We start from the raw sequence: 6821 nt of genomic DNA on the forward strand, positions 1-6821 counted from the left end.
CTGCTTCTCTTACTGGCTTCTTGTCTACCCAGTCTCCACCTCATTGTTCACTCTGCTGGTTAGATTATCCATTCCTCCACCCTGTGGCTGTCTGATCTATGTAGATTGTGAGCTTCCTGGGGACTGTCTACTACTGTGTTTGTACAGCTCCAAGCACAGTGGGGCTCTGATCCATCTGTGGGGCCCCACCATGCTACAATCATAGAAAATAGATTGGCTTTTGTCTTTTAAATCTCATTTTCACCCAGGCTTTAATAGTGAGTTTAGAATGCAGGAGCTAGAATTCAACCTTGAATCCTCTGAATGCCTAAGTTTAAACACCAAGAGCTACCTCACCCCCTGGACTCAGCCTCTGTTTGTAAGAAATCGACATCAGAAGCCCTTTTTTTCCATTATCACTGAGCCAAATCCAAAATAATGGAGCTCTGGTCTGCTTATTTATCTGTACAGAAAATCAAAGCAGGTTATCCAGGGACGTGATGTCTGCTTCAAGAAATGATGCAATTTTCATTCAGTGGAAGTGAAAGCAGGAGTTGAGGCTGACCTGCATGCCCAAGGGACACCCTGTGGAGCTGTTCAACAATGAGGTATTTGAGACAGCCCTCGATCAAGAAAAGATGTGGCTTTCCCTTGCACATTGCAAGACTGGTCTACACAATTAGCAATGAAAAAATATTTTCAACAAAGGCATAATTAACAACAAAATAGGTGTGAGACATTAGCTACTTATCAGTACTCACTTTTGCACTTATGACTTTTGTGTTTGACTTGCTAAGGATTAGGATGAATAGTTAAAACGCCATCTTCCAACTGAGAGCTTTATGTAAAGCTTCAACTGATACATTAATAAAAAAACCTTTCAATATGAATAAAAGATGCTTCTTAGTGGCAGGCACTGATTCCTGGAGCACCCTGGCAGCCTGGTTCAGAACCATGCTTACCTCTCTGCCTCAGTTTCCCTTTAAGGGCTATTGATAAGTTCAATGGGGCTTTGTGACGGCATTCTGGGGTGCAATCCTGACGAGCGTGTCATTGCTTGTCCAGCGACGCTGGGTGATTTACAATGTTTCGCTGCTGTAGCTCGCAGCCTGAGATGCTCTACAAGCATGCAGCTTACACCCTGAGTGTCTCTGTGCTGGACAGCCCTGGTTCCGCAGGTCTGACCCCAGCATCCTGTCTACAGCCCCACAGTCCCAATGTGCCATAGGCTTTCATAAATCACCTCGCTTGATAAACTTATATAATATAGTACTATTGTATGCAACCAGATGAGTCACTTGCTTGTCACTTGAGGTTCAGACCCCCTGTCTTGATAGCAGAAATAAAGTTTCTCTTCCCTGCTGGAAGCTGTCTCCTCCCCTATTTGTTAGCTTTGTTTACCTAATCTGTCTCTGCCTGACAACCAGGCAGGTCAGAGGAGCAAATACTCATTCTTTTGTCTCGGGCAGACCCATCTACCAACTCCCCATGACCTGCCTGGCCTAAGCACATTTTAGTCATCAGTCCGGCATATATCCATAACTCTTAATACACACCGCGTATATACATCACACAAGAACATGAATGGTCAGTGCGCTATTAATTTTCCAATGCTATATTACATGACACCTTTTCTATACCGATTATAACCCTAGTGACCTGGGGTACACTGAACTGGTCAGGCCAGCTGAAACTCATTATTTTATACCAGTGAGACCCTTGCCTTCTGGCCCTGGGATGCTCTTAGGGTCACACCTCTCCCCTTACAAAGCTGCAGGAGGGTTTGCCATTGCCTGACTCAGAGGCAGCAGGTCAGAGCCCTCTTCCCTGGACAGGGTATCTCCCACCATATTTTATTTTTCATTGATATAGAAGAAACCTGTTTTTTCACCTTTGTTCACAGTCTTCAGGGCATAATATCGTAGAGTATCCATAACTTCACCTGCAGAGTTGTTACAAATATGTCACTGTAACATTAATGACCAGCGTGTTGTTAGCTTTCAAACGACATATTATATGTCCCCTTTTAAATAAATCTCATGATGCCAGAGTGTGAGGTGTAGTGAGTACGTCAGGCCTGATAAGAGTTGCTGACACAGAATAGCAAACCACCACTGGGCTTCTTTGTCATAGGCTTGTCTATAGCGAACAGTGGCCCTTCGGGGGTCTAGTTGATTAAAAGAACAGCCAAACATGATATGCAATCATGCCTTCACCCCAGCCTCCAAAACAATTCTTATGAACCCCTGAAGGCCCATTTAAGTCCTATTTTGAGGGCTTAATTGATGCAAAGGCCTTGTGTTGTCCCATTGCACTGAAATGAGTTTCATTTTCAATCTATTTTCCCGGGTGCCTGGGACCCATCTGTGAACTAATAGAGCACTCATCTATTAGAAAACATATGCTGAAGTATTGTTATGCTAACAGTTGCGAATGGCTGGTATCAGGTCAGTCTTTGGTCCAAAGCCATTCACAGACCTCCTTAAAGCCCATGGTTGTGCCAAGCACTCTTTCAGCCTGACCAGAAGGGTTTGATGTTCCCCAGATGTGGGGTCTGAAGAAGCTGCATCTTGTGTTTGTTTCTTTTGGATCTCGACAAAAGCTTTAATCAAATAGCTTCAGTTTAAAATAGCTCCTTGGCCAGGGAATGTAATGTTAACTTTAGTCAGCACACCTCCTTGTGAACTTCAGGAAATTCTCAGTGGGTGGTTTGGGCTTTAACATGGCTTGTATTGGTTTAGCTTCTGAGAGTCAGACCATTATTCAAATGAACAAACAAAACACCCCAAACCAACCAACCAGTGTGTCACAGCCTTGCCAACCCTTCATTGCTGGACACGAGCAGGAAAGATGATCCCTACAGATTGAGATGTCTGTTTGGAGCACTGACTATGCAAGTCTTTGAAGCCCCTATTACTCAGTCAGAAGAAGGCTACCATGGATAAGGGCCGGGCCGGTTATGCCCCGCTGTTCAGATGGGGTCAGGCCTAAACTAGAGCAGGTCACTTTCACTGCACTGCAATTTATTATTTACAGTACTGTGAAGCCAAGGGCCAATTAAGCACCTTTGTCTTTTAGAACAACATTGGCACAATCTATTTTTGTCTTCTCTATCAGAACAACAAGGCTGGTTAATGTGGGGACCAGTTGCTGTGGTTATTTGACGTGACAAACACTTCCAGTTGCTCTTTGTGCTGTGTTGCACAGCCTAGGATACATTGGGATTTGTTGCTTTCAGGGAGGAGAGGGGGAAAGAGAGGGTGGAGCAGAACTCTCAATAAATGCACATGCCTTGCTGAATACATAGCTTCAAAGGGCTTTCAAAGAGCTGGTATTTAAATTGCTTTCATTTGACTGTGTTTGTCCACCTCAAAGAAAGCTTAACTTTGAACTGCACTGCACAAGCTGTAATCCTGTTTTCCCCTTGCGAAAATTAAAGGCATCTATTATTTATTCTAAGAAAATGATGGATAATTTCAAACCCTCTGGTCTTTAGTTGCTGCTATGGGAGGTAGGATAATAGGCAGAATGATCAGGGAAAATTATCGTAAATCATCTTCCGCTTTAAAAGATATCAGAAACTAGTGAAGTGTGTCCTTGGAGGTGAAATTCACTTTTGTACAGAGGACCAGCACAAGGCCTGTATTCCATTGACAGCCCATTCAGAGCTTCAAAATAGGTATTAAATGTGATTCCAATGGTGCAAAAACCACATGCTGCTTATCTGTATGATGTGTGTGAATTTCATCTTAATGATTACCTGCTCTATTCATTCCCTCTGAAGCACCTGGCATTGGCCACTGTTGGAAGACAGGATACCGGGCTAGATAGACCTTTGGTCTGACCCAGTATGGCCGTTCTTATGTTCTTAAGTGACACAGAGCAGCACAGATTGCTGGCTATTGTAATGGCTACGCTATGCAGTTCCTACACAGTTACTGATCTTCCAGCCCATTGCTTTGTAAAGATCTTTGGGTTACAGAGGTCTGGGTCTACCATTAAATTAGATTGACACAGCTACATTGCCCAAGGCTGTGGAAAATGTCTCTCCATGAGCACTATGGTTAGGTCAACCACTACCCTGTTTAGACATGGCTAGGCTGAAGAAAGAATTCTTCTGTTCACCCACCTACTCCCTCTTGGAGAGGCAACTTAACCCCGCTGATGGAAAAAAAAACCCTTTTGCCAATGCAGGAAGCATCTACAGTGCAATGCTGTGGTGCTTGTAGTGTGGACACAGCCTAAGTGTGCAACACCAGCAGAACACCGAATTACACTGTGCCCGTTTGTTCACAAGACTCTGCATCCTGGCAGTCCCCCGACCTGCCTCTGTTCTCCGAAACAATTCTGGGTTTAAACAGTTTTTGCTGAAAAAGGTCAAGTTCAGGAATAAGCTTCTTTTCAACAACCTCTCAAACAGTGTGTCATACCAGCATTTCACCTAATCAATAATACACTGATCACCTGTCATAACATACCATTCTCATTTGGCTCCAACATCATGTAGTGAATGGCCCTATTAGCCTTTCAGTTGCAGGGGCCTCTGTGTGGACATGTATTGGATCAAACATGAAATGAGTGTGAGCAGCTCCAGCCTACTCATACAGGCTGGAAATGGAAAGGACTATTAGGGTTCCTGATCTGTTTCTGCCTGGCCATTACATGATTGTTCCCTATGGCATATTTCCTAGCCAATCATGTTGTCTAACCTTAAAAGTCTCCACTTTCTTGGGAGACTAATAATGAAGCTCACCAGAGAAGATTTGCTTAATATAAGCGTAATTTTCTATTCCTTAATATCATCCCACTGCTACTAGTTATACCCTATAGTCTAACCCTAAACAACTGCAGTAGATTTTTACACGAAGTACAAAGTCACTTCATAGTTTGGTGAAATGTTGAGATGCTTGTCATGCAAACAGGTGAAGGAATGGGATTGCCCAGGTTATTAATGGTATGTGGAACATTTGTACATATTATGACCCCAGTCAGCAGTGACTAGAAGTTTGTTCCTGAACTGTGCAAAATGAGTACATGTGCATCATTAATACAATCCCACGTGTCCATTGTACAGGACCATGGCCACAACTGGCACCAAGCAAACCTTCTTCTGACAGCCTCTGCAGATAGGCCAAGGGATGAATGGGATTTGAAGACTGAGCCAATCTTTCTTACCCTAAGCAATCATCCCTCTACATCATAGTAGAGGCACATTGTCAGGGTGACACCTTTCATTGGCAATCAGTAAAATATATGAAAACAAAATGGCAGTTTTCATATTAATTTCTTGCCTAGTTTCTCCAGATCATTTCTATCCACATTACATGTTAATAACCCTATAAGACAATGCTGGGTACAATAAGAAGATCTGGCTATCTCTGGCATTTACAGGATGCTCTAAAAATACTTGCATCTGCCCACTTCTGTTGCTGATTACATGCCTTTAAACTACTTTCCTTCTCTTATCACAGCTGTAGTCATCTACCACAAAGCTGGTATTTACATTTCAAATAAAAGTTAAGATTACACCATGATGATCCTAACCCACGTTGTTATCCCCTCATTTATTTGTCCATAAGCAAAAGGTGATTTTAGCAGAGCTGTGGGGAGATGGTGGACAGCAGGTGCATTCAAATGCTCAACAATGCTTCCTATACAACATTTTAAACTGGAAGTGAAAATACAATAATCTGATTTTGGCCTTATTGCAGAAATGGAACAGGTGTGCTTTGAAGTGATGCAACGCTATTAAGGAAAACTGGGAATACTGTTAGTATGTTGGCAACAATATGGCAATGTGCCTGGGTAATTAGCCCTTAAAATTAGGGAGGGAGCCTTTGGAGCAAAATAATTGGGGGTTCACTAAGAAGCAAGCTATGTTCTGGACATAGTGACTAACCAGTATGTAATACGTGGATACTGTCATTTTTAATGCATTAACAGGGTAAAGGTAACACATTTACATGAAGCTAAGTATTTGCCCACAATAGAAGGCTGAACAATTTATTTTAGAGCTGATGGGCTCTTTTTTATTTGTGTAGAGCTGAACATAATCTACTTTGTTTCCTTTTAAAAACAAAATCTTGAGCTTACTTTTATATCTGGAGCGGATTGGTTAAGTGTTTGGGATTCAAACATAGTTGAATGCTGCCTGACTAATTATAATCCACTCATTTGTAGTGAGTACTGCACTTTGCCCACTGTCACTGCTTTATTTTAGTACTGAGAATTAATGACTCGACCAAAAATCCTTAGACAGACATATCATGCCATTGATTTCTAATCTGAACTCCACATGGATTCTGTGGAGGAAATCATTCGGGAATTTGCTTAAGTAAGGATGGATTGAGAATTCAGAATTTGGCCCTGAATTCAAGAAAACCTTTAGGTCAACCTCATGGAAGGCAATAAAATTTCCCTCTCCACTGATTTTTTTCTCGTATGTTGTCAGTTTGGGTTAAAGAATGACTGGGAAAATATAACTGTGGTTATTCTAGTCATCTGATTAACCTCGGCTCTACAGGAAAATTCAAATTTAAGGGACCATTTCAGGAAAAACTGAACTACATTACATAGAGCTAGGGTGAGCACGAGGCACACAAACAGGGATTGAGGCAGTTCTTACAGCAGCACAGTTTGGTTTTACGGATACAAGTCTTTAATTCCCAGGATTGTATAAATTCATTGCAAAGAAGTGTTCTCATAAGGAATAGTCCTATCCCTTTTCTTTCCTTGAGAGGTGCTGATTCCAAGAGTGACTAACCACATGACTCATGTTATAGGTCTCTCATGCACTGAACAACAGTAAAAATACTATTTTAAGTTGGCTTTTAAATACTATC

Source organism: Lepidochelys olivacea (genome assembly GCF_965140295.1).
Source record: "Lepidochelys olivacea isolate rLepOli2 genome assembly, chromosome: 21".
Taxonomy (NCBI): Eukaryota; Metazoa; Chordata; order Testudines; family Cheloniidae; genus Lepidochelys; species Lepidochelys olivacea.